This window comes from Podarcis muralis, chromosome 11, assembly GCF_964188315.1.
Source record: "Podarcis muralis chromosome 11, rPodMur119.hap1.1, whole genome shotgun sequence".
Lineage (NCBI taxonomy): Eukaryota > Metazoa > Chordata > Lepidosauria > Squamata > Lacertidae > Podarcis > Podarcis muralis.
The window spans coordinates 51,637,062-51,653,806 of NC_135665.1; the positions used below are offsets into that span (position 1 = coordinate 51,637,062).

The window sequence follows — 16,745 nt, forward strand, 5'->3', positions numbered from 1 at the left end:
GGTGCCTCTGTGGCTTGGAAAAAGGGATGGAGGGATGGCTGGGGTTGGGTAGGTAGGTGGGTGGGTGGAAGAGATCTCCCCTGTGGATTCAATTTAAAACTTGTCACCAGAGTGTGAAGAAAACGGAGGCGAGGGGGCAGAGAAGGAAGGGATTTATTTATTTTCCCCTTTATTGGTGGTTCGTCTCTAGAAGCTTCTCTCCCACCCCCCCACTTTAGAAATCAGGGGTTCCCTCTTGTGGAGAAAGGAGTTAAAAGCCATTCCCCTCCCCTGGCATGTTTTAATTACAGGCAAAGAAGAAAAGGCGAGCTCCTGAGGTGAAGAAAAAAAGGGACCTGCGAAAAGGCTGCAATGTGCAGGGATTGCGATGCTGGTTGCGTTTTGCAACCTTCCTTAGGAAACTAGATTGAGCAGGCCGGAGTTGGGCTGACTAGGAAACAAAAGTAAAGAGGTTTCCCCCCCTCCCCTCCACCCACCTTCCTTGAGGTAAAGCTCAATTAAAATGTGTGTGTCTGACATGCGTGTGTAGTATAAATCTGAATAATTTTATATTTTATACCTTAGGTTGGAAGACAGGTGAGATAGATACACACACACACACACACATCCACATGCATAACAAATATGGATATGTTTGTTGAAAGGTGAACAAAGAATGATGGATTTTCCTCAGACTGATATTCTCAGGGGTTTGGGGCGGGGCAGTTGTGCCCTGTTTTTAAAAGGCTCTGTCTAGTGTAAAGAGTAAAAGAACAATCTGGTATGGGAGCAAATAGGGATGACAAAGCAGAAAATGGAAACAGGTTTCGCTTCATCCCTAGTTTGGGCCTCATGAAGAAGTCTTGAGGAATAAGGGCAGAAGAATAATGTACGTGAGCTAGGCCACCACTGGTTCTAATTTTACTGGCGTGTCCACATTAAGCATGCTCACATTTGCTGCTAACAACCTGCTTCTGCAGCGGGTTTATCTTGCTTTCTTACCTTGCTTTATACAGCAAATGTGCCAGTGTTAAAATCACAAGGATGTCTTTGTTTGGGAGCATAATTCATGTGGCTCAATAAAAACAGAAGACATTTTAAACCCTTGATTTAAACCCACGCACACACACACACACATGTACGCAGATATTTTTTTCAACTCTGCACCATGGAGGCAAGGAAACAATTTCCCTTTTATTTTCTTGGCCCATTCTCAAGTGAGTCTCTTGACTACTTCTCTGATAAGCATCTGTATTCTTGGAAAATTAGGTTTTCTTAACTGACAAAGCAGCAGCATCCATCAACTATGCATCACAGCAGTTCTCAGTGCTTTTGCAATTAATCTGCATGTCAACACCTTTTTTGTTCTGGGAACTGCATTGCCTGTTTTTCCATAGCATAAATGCAGTGCCCATTTCGCACCCCCTCTTTCTATGGGTGCATTTTCTTCTCTCTCTCTTGGGGGCATATTTGCATGCATACCATGCGTTAGGAGCCAAGGAAAATTCCTAGCATCAGGCCGTGTGGGGGTGTGTGTGACAGGGGAGCAGCTGCCCCCCATCAATAAAATTCAATACAAATACATAGGAAACAGGTTCTGTCCCCCCTTAAATAAAGGCCTGTCCCCTCTAACATAAATCCTGGCTACACCCATGCATCAGGTCGCCATATTTGTCAAATTTGCCCAATATTGTCTTATTTAGCAGCTTTCCAGGGGATCAGAGAGGGTTCTTTCCTGTCGCCTGACCCTTCTTAATAGAGAAGCTGAAGATTGACGCTGGGACCGTCTACATGTAAAAGCATGTGCATACCGCTTTGCTAACAGCAAATTTGCATCTGCAAATTTGAGCTGGTCAGTCTCAAAACTTCAGTGAGTTACATTTTCTGCATGTGAAGATAGGCTCTGGCACATTGAGGGGGTGAGATCAATGTGGGTCCAGTGGTCAATAAGGTGGTCACTGCACATGCAGTAGAGGGAAATGCTGGCTGGGAATGACGGGCGTTTGAAGGGTCTCTGGTTCCCCACCTCTTGAGTTAAGACCATATTCTACTCAAAGCTGTTTCTCTATCAATACCTAATTATTATGAGACTCTGTCAGACCCAATGTGACCATTAGGAATACTTGGGTAAGGTCAGCAGTTCAGATCGGTGTGATGGGGTGAGCTCCCGATGCTTTGTCCCAGCTCCTGCCAACCTAGCAGTTTGAAAGCAAACCACCATGAGTAGATAAATAGGTACTGCTGCGGTGGGAAGGTAAACAGCATTTCTGTGTCCAACGTGGTGTCCCATTGCACCAGAAGTGGTTTAGTCATGCTGGCCACATGACCCAGAAAAGCTGTCTGCAGGCTGCTGTAAACAAAAGCTTCCCTTTTTCCCTTATGGGGTATCCAAGAGCCTGTATAGCGTCCTTAAGTGGGTTCCCTATTGGTAGGAGAAAATAACAGGCCAACCAGAGAATATTGAGAAGCAAAGCAGCTAGTAAGCCTGATCTTGCAACAAGGTGCTCACTCATCACATGCAGGAGGGAGAAAGAACCCAGAACATTGATGCGCAAGCTCTTATATAGACTTTTGAAATTGCCCACCCTGTAGCCCAAGACCACCCCCCAATACATCATACATACATTACTGAAAGGGCGGTCTACAGCAGAAATTCTGTCTGCCAGGATCTGATAATGGTCACTGATTGCATTACTTGGGCAGTTTGGCCATTCTTTTGTGATGGTAAATACTCAGTTCCTGAATCCAGGTCACAGGCTCACCCTATTCATACAGAGATACGCCCTTAAGACAGGATTTGTGAGCAAAGAGACAATGGGGAGGTTTTCCCATTTCCTTCCTCCTTGCAGAGAAACATTTGAGGTCAATTTGGGAGAGTCAAAATGGTTTCAGGACTGATTTCCTGTACTGATTCAGACATGTGGTTTATATATTTATGTATGTGTTTGCCTGGTACATTTATGAACATTTAATTTATATATTCGAGACCTTAAATTCTTATAACGAGACAGGCTCCCTCGGCCTGAAAGCAGAGATGAGTGCCACACCCCATAGTCAAATTCGATTGGATTTAACCACCTAGGGATCCTTTATCTTTCCCTTTTACTACTTGGGTAGCAGCCAGCGCCAAGGTAACTTGGGAACGGAGCCCTTTTGGAAGGTGAAATAAATGAGCATATTGTTGTCCATTTGAACTCTAAATTAAAACGATTCTTAAAAAGGAGTCTTTAGACAACCAAACCCTTAAATTTTCCCATTTCAGTACGTCAAATAAACACACAAGTTTATTAGTGACAGCGCCTTTCTCGAAGCTGTGTTTTAGAAAGAAAACCCTCACCTCATCTGCCCCCGCATTTTTGGTGGACTAACAAATGTGTATGTTTCATTAAATTTTACCTGGAAGTCAAAAATATTTCTATCAAGCATCTAAAACTTTTATTAAAACAGCAGTAGACTAGAAGCTTAATTGCTAACTTGGGGCATGTTCCCAAAGCGATCAGCGTTGTGTTATTATTTACAAACTTAAACAATATATTCACTACTGTTTGTGAGAGACCTTTAATATGATTTTTAATGTGCTTTGTATTACTTTCTAAGATTTCGGTAAAAGACAAGATTGCCCTTAACTACCGATCTCCCCCTTCAAAGGGTATGGTGTGAAGACATGAAATAGCAACCTAGAGCTGTTCAGTGCGTAAGTGTGAGATGAGCCAAGAACTCTATGGAGTCTGTTTCATAACATCAGAAAAGTGGATCACAAATATGACCAATCCTTTTTAGGATGAACTCCCAGTACCTTTGCGGTGGCAGTGAGACCAAAAAGGTTTGGCCAGTGCTCCGAACAGAATGTGCACACTAGAACAGATTTTCCCAAATTGCGGTCCATGGGCCAATCTTCATTTAGGTGGTTTGCAACATGTCCGTAGATTTGTGGTGAAGACAATATGGGACATCCATCAGCTTAGTTAATATTGATTTTTAACTGTATTTTAATTGCTGCCGTTATTTATTAACGCTGCATTTTATTGCATTAAGATTTGAATTATTTGGAATACAATAAAATACAGCATGTAACAAATAAAAGCAGCAATAAAAAATTTTGCAGTTTAAAACCATCTAGCATGGTGCATTGCAATCGCTATACAGTAATAGGCAGAAAGATTGAGGGCACAAGGAGAAGGGGACGACAAAGGACGAGATGGTTGGACAGTGTTCTCGAAGCAACCGGCATGAGTTTGGCCAAACTGAGAGGCAGTGGAAGACAGGAGTGCCTGGCGTGCTCTGGTCCATGGGGTCACGAAGAGTCGGACATTACTAAACAGCAACCAATAGGCAGAAAAATCATTAAGTGGTCATCCGCGTTTGGTTAGAGCGTGGTGCTGATAATGCCAAGGTTGCGGTTTCGATCCCAGTAGTCCTGCATTGCAGTGGTCCTCAGGGTCCCAACTCTACAATTCTATGATTCTATGGCCCTTGGCAATCTCAAGTCCATGTTGGGGGGAATTTGGGAACTACATGCTAGAATATTCTCTGAATGAGCAGAGGTTCTGTGACATATAGTCAAGGGTCCCTTGGTAGATGAGTTGATGTGTACATGGGTTCCCTCAATGTAGGAAGTTTGAACACTACTGCTCTAGAGATCTGATCTTGGTCCCTGAAAACAAAATTATTCAGCCTCAAGAGGGCAGCACTCTGATATACTGTAATACAGGCTTCCTCAACCTCGGCCCTCCAGATGTTTTGAGACTACAATTCCCATCATCCCTGACCACTGGTCCTGCTAGCTAGGGATCATGGGAGTTGTAGGCCAAAAACATCTGGAGGGCTGAGGTTAAGGAAGCCTGCTGTAATAGCTAACAGCAAACCTTAGAGTTGCCGAATGATAGACTGGACTGGCCCAAGGCATTTTGCTGCCTGAGGCCTAAGGAGAAGAGAACACACACAACTCAAATCCATGTGCAGAAGTCAATTGTACTGGCAGATAAGACATTTATATACTACTTAATCATGGACATTTCCATGTGGTGTACAGAAAACCAAACCACACACAAAATGAAATGGCAAAACAATATCACAAAACAAAAAGATTGCCTTAAAATGAGCAAGAAATTATTAGTCACACACCTGAAGATTAGTAAGGAGGGTGTCTGTGCAATCTCACTTAGCCAGGAGTTCCTCAGACTTGAGCTTCCTGCACTGAATTTACAACTGAATTTTACTACAAATCCGCTAACAGGAAGGTAGCACAACATCCTCCAGGAAACCTGAAGATGGCAGGCACATTTAAGGGTTGCAGAGCAGGCCGTGTGATGTGCACAACTCTAGTCTGCAACAGAGGTGCTTGGCTGAGGACTTTGGAGGAACAGCCAGTGGGTTGGATCTGCCTAATGGTAGAGCCGGCCCTGCATTTAATTGTGCCGGGAACAGACATTCCAGCTCCACTCAGGACTGCCCCGGGACATTTTGTTTCCTGAGACCAAGCAGCTAATGATGCCCACCCACAAGTCAAGGTGGGTAGCATTCACCGCTGGTCAAAGCCAAAGACCACTCAAGTGCTCTCCCCCCTCCCTGGCAGGAAAAAATATATATGTTTCCCTTTCGCAACATCCAAAATCATCTGCCTGAGGCAGCCAAGTCATTTTACCTAATGTTGGAGCCAGCTCTGGCCTATAGAAAAAGCTCTCTCACACACAAAATTACATTTTCCCCCTGTTGTTTCATACCTTCCAACATTCCTAAGAAGATAGGGAATGTTTCTCTTTGTGAAACATAGGGTTTTGTATCCAAACACGTTCTGCTCAAAGTATTAATGGACCTCTGTTAGTCATGTTTGATGCTTTTTTGTCATGGTTGGTATTCATCAGTACAGAATACTATCACCTCTTTTGTGCTCCCTGTGGCAGCCATTTTGTGCTGGCCCCCTCGGCACTTTTCTCAGGGTATGAATACTGGCACCTCATTTTTTTAAACCAAAGAAGCAATGCTTGTGTCCATTAATTTCAACAGGTCTACTCTGGGGAATGAATAACATTGGACGCAATCCACACCCTCAAACTGCGAAACCAGGGTTCAAGGGCGAATTTCTGAGGTGGAAACATGAGTGCAGGAGTGTGGTGGCAATTTTAGAAACGAGATTTCACTCTGCTGCTCCCCACCACCCAAACTTCACATTGTATCATTTTGATTCCTTCAATACCTTTAACTCTACAATCAAACTTTGCCGGAACAAGCTCTTCTAGGACAATTACCTGGCCTTTGAACGTATGACTCAAATTCGGCGGGTGTTAAGTGCACACACAATTAATGCCTTGTCTAATCAGGCTCATCCGCTTAGGAAAACTTGAAAATGCCAGTTTCTCCACATCTCTTTGTTGTACCAGATGTGCGGTTTTGCTTCTCTTAATATGTATTAAAGATATGCCGGTCACCGCTGAATAATTCATTGCACACACGCCTGATTAAATAGCAGCTCGTACTGATTAATAAGCGTGCCGTTAGCCTTTTGCAGATGGCACTGTCATCAGCTATTTAAGCCCTGTATGCTCACCTGCATGGAAACATAAAGGGAAACGGTTGGCATTGAACTCTACATACAGGTTGCTGAGTGTATCATTTATATTAATGGCATGTCATCTCTCTACAGCCAAGCCCACACGATGCTAAAGCCGTCGGGTGATTTTGCCAGCTGGGAATATATGGGTGGCAGTGGGGAACCTTTGTCCAGGTCAAATTTATCCTCGTCTCCATTGCTATATGGGTCCTCAAGGCACTTTCTAATTTTAAAATTTACATTTAGCAATAAATACAGGCAACAGCCATTTACACATGCTCAATATGTGTGCAGCAAGGCCTCCAACATTTCTCCAATGAAAATAGGGATGTCCTATTTATTATTATTATTATTATTATTATTATTATTATTATTATTATTTTATATATACCCCACCCATCTGACTGGGTTGCCCTAGCCATTCTGGGCACCTTCCAACATACAGTCATACCTTGGATCCCCAATGCCTTGCGACTCGAATGTTTTGGCTACCGAACGCCACAAACCTGGAAGTGAGAGTTCCGGTTTGCATACGTTCTTTGGAACCCGAATGGCTGACGCGGCTTTCAATTGGCTGCAGGAAGCTCCTGCAGCCAATCTAAAGCCGTGCCTTGGTTTTTGGAAGTCAAACGGGCTTCCAGAATGGATTCCGTTCGACAACCAAGGTACGACTGTATATAAAAACATAGTAAAACATTTTTAAAAACCTTCATTATACTGGGCTGTCCTCAAATGTCTTCTAAAGGTTGGCTCAGGTGTTGCATAACCATACCCTCCAACATTTCGCAGATGTCCTAAGGAAAAGCAGGAAATTCTGGGGTCAAATCAGAAGCAGGGACCGCTTCTGTAAATCTAGGACTATTCCTGGAAAATAGGGACACTTTGATCTTTAAAAACAAAAAGACCCCACTGATTTTCATTTAGTAGCAGTGCTAAGGTAACACTATGAACTCTCTGAATTTTCATTTTAGGATGAATAATGTGCCTTGTTAGTGCTATTATGAAGAAATCAAAAGTGGATATGTGAAAGTGGGTCCCATATTCCAGGCATGGTGGGTGTCTGGCCTGGGCAAGTTGAAGATCACTGGTATTGTCCATTAGAATAGCGAAAAAGTTGGCCAAGCCCCATAAAACTGGTTTGCTCAATAGTACTTCATCTTTCCTTTCCCCTTTGTCCCCCAAACAGGAAAAATTGCCATGAGGTGATTATTCTCTGCCACTGTCTTCTCCTGGTGAAGATTAATTTTGAATGAATTTCCCCGGCCCCCAATGTGAATAAGGATCTAACCACATCCCAGAAAAAAGAAGAGGAAAACCGTAGATTGCAGTCTTTCGGGAACTGCTGGGCTGACATTGTGCAAACTAATTGGATATTTCTCTCCAAACTATTTAAAAAGCTCGTGGTGTGTAAATAATAGATAATTCCATTTCTATCCTGTGTGTGTGTTGGGGGGGGGAGCAGGGGAAATTAAACCAAGAAAATAATAGAACTGATCACAGCTGAGGAAGTGTTTCTTCCAAGTGTGTAGAACAGCGACATCTAGGAGCTAGCTAATTAATTGCACAGTGGCTCAAAATGCATCTTAAACATCACTGTAGTAGCCCTGCTGGTATATGCATGCAAGGAAGACAGGTAACTGGTAACACTTTTACTATCCATTTATTTTACTAACCACTCAACCAAAAAAAATTTTATTTCAGGGCAGTATACAAAGAAATTTAAAATATAAATCCTGCCAGCTTGTTCCTGACAAGGATGGGGACAAAACAAGTATTTATTGACCCTCCCTGTCATTCACTCTGGCTCCAGCTACTGCCAAGTTCCCTGTCTTCTGTCCTACAAATCCCAAAGAACACCAGCCACGATTGCCTAAAATGGCACATGGGGAGGGGCCTTCCACCAAGACCAATGGAATAGATCAAGTTTGGAATATCCCCACATAAAACTGCTGATGTTTGTGATGGCCCACTTAATTATTTCCCCCCTACCAATTGTGGCAATTGTATTGCTCTGTGCTAGATACTATATGATTTTTCATTGTATTTTTCATCACACCTTTTATTTCTTTAAAGGTAAAGGACCCCTGGACAGTCAAAGGCAGCTATGGGGTTGCGGCGCTCATCTCGGTTTCAGGCCGAGGGAGCCGGCGTTTGTCCACAGACAGCTTTCCGGGTCATGTGACCAGCATGACTAAACTGCTTCTGGCGCAATGGAACACTGTGATGGAAAACAGAGCGCACGGAAACGCCGTTTACCTTCCCGCCGCAGCGATACCTATTTATCTACTTGCACTGGCGTGCTTTCAAACTGCTAGCTAGGTAGGAGCTGGGACAGAGCAACAGGAGCTCACTTCGTTGTGGGGATTCGAACCGCCAACCTTCTGATCAGCAAGCCCAAGAGGCTCAGTGGTTTTAGACCACATTGCCACCCACATCCCAATGTTTCTTATAAGAAATGAAAGACTCTATAAGCTGCAATAAAAGTCAGCATGGATATTTAATGTGCACACGGGGCACTTGATGAGGTTTTACGGACTATAGGTTTGGGAGCAATTGCAAGAGATTTGGAAGTTCAGAACGTATATTTACTTTCTGGTATAATTAATGTGGAATGAGTACCCTCTAGTGGAAAAGTTTGGGAATAACCACATTTGTACTTTGTGTCTCAGAATTGGTATTGTTATTTTTCGGCACACGTACCAGGAGATCCCTGCTGGATCAAACTTCACACCCATCCAGATCAGCATTGTGTTTAGTGCAGTGGCCAAACAGAGGCCACCCAGGAAGTCATGAGAACAATAGCAGTGCTGCTCCATAGACTTATCATGCGGAAGCATGTTCCTCTGGCACCGGAATTAATATACAGGCGTCTTGGCTAGTAAATATTTGATGATGACCCTTCATGGATTTGCCTAATCCCATTTTATTTTAAAAATTTTTTTGGGGGTTTTCCATGTATACATTCTCTAACACTTCTCTAACAATTTTCCATATTCCCCCCCTCCCTCCCCTGGACTTCCCTCATAATTCCCATTTTGTTTTATTTCCATATTACTCTCCCTGTGTGTTTCCCCAAAATTTCCCAATACATATAGTCTTACTTTTTGTTATATACAATTGTGTTTGTTTATTCAAAGCCTGCCAGTGAGTCCAATTCTTTATGTTGTCTCTTCATATATGTTGTAAATGGTTCCCATTCTCTTTTAAAATCTTTGTTATCCTTTTCATGTAATTCATCTGTTAATTTTGCCAGTTCTGCATATTCTGTAAGTTTCCCTTGCCATTGTTCTTTCGTTGGTATTTCTTCTGTCTTCCAAGCTTGTGCTAATATAATTCTTGCCGCTGTTGTTGCTGCCCATTTTAAAGCTACCCAACTGGGTAGCCATCACAATATGGCAGCAAATTTTATATATAATGCATAATTTTATTTGCATGTTGCCTTTCCACAGTTCAAACCATGCTCAAGGCGGCTTACAAGATGGGAGAAAAAATGCCTAACTACAACATAACAAAAGTACAGTGGTGCCCCGCAAGACGAACGCCTCGCAAGACGGAAAACCCACTAGACGAAAGGGTTTTCCGTTTTGGAGGCGCTTTGCAAAACGAATTTCCCTATGGGCTTGCTTCGCAAGACGAAAAAGTCTTGCGAGTTCCTTCGGGGTTTTTTCCCTTTCCCTTTCCCCCCCCCTTTTCCTAAGCCGCTAAGCCGCTTATCAGCTGATCCACTGATAAGCCGCTTAACAGCTGATTGCTAAAAGCCGCTAAACCGCTAATAGCGCTAATCCGCTAAGCTGTCAATGGGCTTGCTTCGCAAGACGAAAAAACCGCTAGACGAAGAGCCTCGCGGAACGAATTAATTTCGTCTTGCGAGGCACCACTGTAGACATAATAAATAAAACATTAAAAAAATACACAAACTGAACAATTTCCTCATAAATCACAAGATCTAAAATAAAGATACGGAAAGCCCCCCAGCTACAACCCCCCCCCTCAAAACAACCCCCAAATTCCATAGTTTTACAATGCACTGTACTTCCTCTTACCTGTCCTATGGCCCCCCCACCATTCAGCTTCAGTGGATGACACCCCCATCTTTAATTATCTTCCTTGAATTCCATGGAGCATAAAATGATAAGCTTTGGCTGCATCGTGTGTTATTTTTTGAAGAGTGGCTGTATAAAAGAAAAGTCATGCGAAGTGGGGGGGGGAGATCTGATGGATCTGGGAGGTTTCAGCGGAAAGAAAAGAGGTTTTTTAAGATTTGAGAAAACAGGAGGAAGGGTGTTATCAGTATCTCATAAACATATGGTCAATTACTCAGGGTTTTTGGTTTTTTAAGTGCTCTTGTTGTATTGTTTGATTTATTATTGCTTAATTGTTATAAAACGTCTTAATATTTCTTGATGCACAGTATAAGAAACTTCTAATTAAAACAAAACGCGTTCTTAGTCATTAACGATGTGTGGTAGTATTGACAAATTCAGCAAAACGAACCATTTCCGTCTACTGAAAGGCAGGAAGATAAAACCTAGCCACATTTACCATTTGCCACATACATCTGATTTGTGGCAATCAATAGATGTTAAAGCAACAATGCTCCAATACCATTTTATTGCTAGATAACTCTCCTGAACTCTTTTTGTCTCTTACTGATCCTGACCAACCTAATGCAAATTGCAAGACCTCTGGGGAAGGGCCCATCTCACTTCTGATTCATGTACACAGCGTTCATGAATAGCCAAGAGATACTTTACATGCCAAATGTTAAAGATTAACTAGCAGTCTTACATTTTGTTATTGTTTTGATTGTCCTGCTCTACTTCAGCCATCAAATCAGAATTAACTTGGGAGGATTGCTCTCTCAGGATTTCATTCACTTGGTAGAGGAGCTAGGCTGATGTGGAAATTACTTTGATCTACCAGTAATTCTCCCAATGCTGATCTCATTTATCTTCTTTGGCTGTGCCACACAGCATGGTTTTAGCAAGGTGTGCACAAACACGAATGAGACACAGTGAACTGGGTTTGTCCGCTCTCTCAGTCCCATCCCTTCCTTCCATGCAACCCATAAGAGTTCAGAAGATTTCCTTTCCATTTAGTTAACCACAGCTTCTCCTGTCATCCAAGCCCAGAACAGTAATTATTGTTTACCATGGTTAGTTCAAATAAGCCAGCTCTAGAAACCATGAAGTTGGCTTGTTTCATGCTAACCATGGTTAATATTAACCAGATTGCCACTTCAGATGACATAACTAACCACTGCTAAACAAAAGTAGGCTTAGGAGCTTCTGAACTCTTCTGGGTGATGCGGGCATAGGAGAAGGGAATACACAATTCGGGGTCTCATTGTAGCCCACTCCTGCACATCGCCCTGAACATGGTTAAGCGTGACATGCACATTCAGCCAAAATCTTGTAGCGACATCTGCAAAACTGTCCTCAGCAAGGATATTTCAAATTTACACTATAGCTGACAGAACCTTACAGCGTGGGATGGGGAACAAAAGTTTTATCTCTCAGATCACCAGCTTCACAATTTAATTCCAGGACTCACTCAGTTTATATGCTAACAAACTGACATGTGTATTAATGTCGATTAGAGCTCTGTAATTTCACTAAATACCTTCTGGTGGTGCTGGGAAATGTGTCAGTTTTAGTCATTAGGAAAAATTAAACCAATAAAACTGGGAGGCAGTGTTCTGTCAAAAATCTTGTGCATCATTCTTTACTTTCCACTTCAGTGCGTTGCAAGCTCCAAACTTAATATGGAAATTAATTTTCTGGATAGGGGATGCAGATTATTTGTTACAGATTTGCTTTTAGATTATACAGAGGCAGACTGCATATTTACTGGCTCTCTAAGCAACAGCAGTTCCCACCCCAAAAGAATAAATGAAAGAAATGGGATATTGATCTTCAAGTAAACATTGTGAAATAAAACAAAACCTTTAAAAGGAACTATACCAAACAGAGTGGACAACAAAAAGAACTGGATGTCAGTTTCAGACTGGATCACATAACTGGCACTAGATTCCTTTTTTGGAACCCGCACCTTAGATGGACAGATCCCACATCCATTTGATACTCAAGACAGTGGATTACTGGGTTCAGAGAGCTCATGCACATTTAAGAGATGTTAATTTTTAAATTAAATTACCCTTGATTTTTATTATTTATTTTATTCCATTTATATTTCTTACCCACCCTTCACCATGAGGTCCCAGGGTGGTGGCAACAGCACAATTCACAGTTATAAAAAAAGATGGAACCATTATAATTACCAAATAACCGTTCTGCATTAGAGAGGAAACAGTATTCTAGTCAAAAGTGGCAAGTGGTTTGAGAATTACAGCTCAGAAAAATACGACTGTGCATTACTCTTTACTTTCCTAAATGATGAAAAGTGCCAGGGGCAGTGTTTCTCAGATCCGACTTCCTTCTGATGGAGAGGCCACTTCCAGACAGTTGCTGTTTTGCAGGAGGGCCCAGTCACAAACTGGCAAATCTAGTTTATACAATTGAAGTTGACCACGCTGTCTTGAGCAACAAAGCTACTTTCACGAAAGATCAGACTTTTTGTGATAAGGAAAGTAAAGGGGGACTGCACTGGAAGGTGTGGAGTAACACTCGCTTTACGCAACGTCATCTAACCTTATGCTTATTAAATAGCCAACGTTGTCTTAATCTCCCTGCAAACAAATCAGGATGAATGCTCAATAAACAAGTTGTCTGGAAGCAACCTTTGTGTATTTTTCTAATATGAATTTACAAATATACAACAAGAATGCCTGCCTTGTTAAAACACAATGCTGAAAACAGTTTAGAGCAATTTACAATCACAAAATAAGGTGACTCCTCCCATTGGTACAACAGCTGTGACCATAACTCATAACTGGCTAGCTGACAGATACTTCTATGGAGCTGATGAAATCGTTGCCTTGAACACAGAGAAAAGCAATCGCTCATTATCATCTCCTATGCACGTCCTTCTGAGAATGGAAGGCAATGCACAAGAACATCTGGTGCCTTAGTGCAAGTAAAATATAATAAGCTTGCTCTTACAAGGATTGCATCTCTTTCTGGAAATTTATATGGTTGTCATCCTCTGTACCATACTGATGGAGCTTGAATCCCAAAGCAAACACGGTGCTTTGTGGAGGGAAAACACAGATTCAATCAGAGATAGCAAAGTTGCCAAGCTTGCAGCTGATTGGAAACTGGGGAGGGTTGGAGGCCTTTACGGTTCACATTAACTTTGAGGAAGGCTGGGGCTCATAGCATATGGTGATGATATAGAAAGTCCATGCATGGTGCAGCCAGGGCACAGAGGTGTTCATGTGCTTGTTTTTAGTCTAGCCAGAGACTAAATGTGCCCTGGGGAAGTCACTTCAGTGCTGCTAACGCAGCGGTTTGACTTCCTGCCATTGTCTTTCCAGACAGATGATGCCAATAACATTCATTGCACTGCCCACTGTATGCCTGTCCTAGAAAAGAAACCATTCTTCTATATTGCATGCAATGGAGTGGGTGACCAGTGCAAAACAGAGTCATTGACCTGTTATCCAACCCATAGGAGTACATATACTATCAAACTGCACTATAGGCAACTGCAGCAAAGAAAATCCAAGTGAGAATCTTTCAACGAACTGTTAGTGACTTGTTAATTTGAGCAAGCTAAATCTAACCCCAGGAAGTTTCAATGTTGATGGCATTTTAAGCAGAGTGTATACTTATTCATGTTTTATGCCTGTGCTAATAGGTCTTTTACTGCATTTGCAATGGCCTATGGCTACAAGCAATAAATATTTATTGGCCATTGGGCTTGCAGGGTTCACTAGAGCAGGAAGTTCAGGGCAGTGCAAGATTAAGGCCCGTCGCGACAGAAGCAATCTCTTTGTTTCCATCATTACAGACCTAATCTTGCAAGGGCACTGAACAGTGCTCCAATCTCTTAGATCGTGGGAAGACACCAATGAGTTTTTCCAAGTGCCAAAAAGTATGTGAAGAGAATAGTCACCATGGCAATGCAAGCTCCACACTAATCAAGTGTGCGTGTGTGGGCCTCTTGAACTGATTGTGACTAGAGATGGAGAAGTGCTTCGAAGAGCCATTCTTTTGCTCTGAAAGCAAAGGACAGCATCACCGACTTTCATCTGGCGATGCAGTGCTATCAGACCAGTTGCATAGCAGCCTCTTAAGGCTGTCACAAAACATACACTGCTCATTAATGGTTTTACGTTCCACCTAAAAGCATGAAAGCTAGGAGTTTGTCCTGATCTAAATGAAAAGACAGCCCTTTTTTTCTGAGGAGCTCACAAGGTTTTGCCCTGGATATCAGGCATGTATCACCGGAATACGTCACACAGTATAGTTCCTCCCTGCTCAAATTCAGGGGTCATAATTCACTGCTAGAATATACAACTTCCATATGGAAGGCCTGATTCAACCCCTGACACCTCCAGGCAAGATTTATGTCTGAAACCCTGGAAGGCTGATGCCAGTTGCTGCAAACAATACTTATCTAGGTGGACCTATGGTTTGCCTGGGTTTACGGAACTCCATTTCTGCAAAACTTTGCCACTCAGGAGGCTGTGGAAATGCACAGGAGTCATTGAAAGGGCTTCCTATTGGACCAGCTCATTTTGGAAATATTTAACCATTGCGTTAGTCTGAAGATGTAAAGGTATTTCATGGGGGCCAGTTCAGAAAGTGACAACTACCAAACTAAGGAACATTTAAAACTTGCCCTTACCATCAACAACAAATCTCTTATTAACTCAAGCAGCAAACCTGCACATAATTTACCTGGGAGTTCACATGAACTCCACAGGGCTTTCTTCCAAGCAGATCTGCATAGGATTGTCTTGTTAATCTCCCTCCTCTTATTAATAAAACCACTTGGGTTTTCTGAACCACAAGCTGGAAAGCGTAACAACATATACATGCTATCTGCATCCTATTGCCTGAGTCATCAATGTCCATGAACTGCCCTGAATTGCAAGTTGGAACCCTAATTTTTAGCAACCAGACATGCAAGTCCTATTCCTGGGCCACAAGCAATATTGTTCCAGCATCCAGTGCTTGACACATTTCATTGCCCAACTCTTTCAGAAGTCCACTTCTGGCGTGGCTAAAGCTGGCCAGTGTAGCCTCTTATGACTACACTTACAAGCACAGGAAGACAGAAAGATATATCCCAGACCCAAACACGATGAGAGGAGAAGAGTGGCGTGGAAGGAGGGGTGGCAAAAGAAGGAATGTTCATCAGAGGGAAGGCAGGTACAGTGGTACCTTGGGTTACATACGCTTCAGGTTACAGACTCCGCTAACCCAGAAATAGTACCTTGGGTTAAGAACTTTGCTTCAGGGTGAGAACAGAAATCGTGCTCTCGTGGCGTGGCGGCAGCATGAGGCCCCATTAGCTAAAGTGGTGCTTCAGGTTAAGAACAGTTTCAGGTTAAGAACGGACCTCCGGAACGAATTAAGTACTTAACCCGAGGTACCACTGTATACAACACCTCTTCAAATTCCTCCGACAATTATTTAGAAAATGTACGAACCCACTTGCTCAAAAAAATTCTCCCAAGTAGTATACAAGTCAAATTATATATAAACCATGACTTAAAATACACAAATCAATTAAAAACAAATATACATAAAACCACCAAGAAAAACAAATATAAAATCAACAAAACATTCAAAACAAATATAACTAAATCACATTTCTGGATAAATCACCCCCCTGACAGCTTCTTAGACCTTCGCTCCTCAGACACCGCTTAGACCTTCTCCAGTCTCTAGACTGACTTGCCACTGACTTATCTGTTCCGTCCCAAGTGTCTACTTCCCTGCAACCTTGCAAGCTGTTGTTCCTTGGCTTCTCTTCCTCCTTGCTTCCTAGAGTCCCAATGGCTGTCTACTGACTTTCCGAACCACTTCCCGACTGTCTCCCCCTTAATACAGCTACATCTCTCGTATCGTAATTCTCCTGCACATTTGTCAGCACATGCAAAATTCCACAGTGCTAAGATGCAGAAATCTAGAATAAAGGCTAATATTTAGTTAGCATTGTTTTGGATAGATTGCCTCAGTTTGCCTAGTATTCCTTTCCCCCAGAAATGCAGGTAAGAGTCTAAATTTAACATACCACAGGCATTTTAGTCACGTAAGAGAATGGAATGCTGAACTTCTTATTGAATATAGTACATATATACAAA

General features: G+C 42.4%; 1 long non-coding RNA gene across 1 annotated transcript; it reads left to right on the forward strand.

Annotated features, from left to right (window-relative positions):
- The first annotated feature begins 72 nt into the window (after nt 1-72).
- Nucleotides 73-13,263, forward strand: LOC114606133 (uncharacterized). The gene is made up of 4 exons (XR_003708780.2): nt 73-486; nt 3,577-3,673; nt 7,716-7,932; nt 8,603-13,263. It is a non-coding gene; the product is annotated as an uncharacterized LOC114606133 (long non-coding RNA).
- The last annotated feature ends 3,482 nt before the right edge of the window (nt 13,264-16,745 follow it).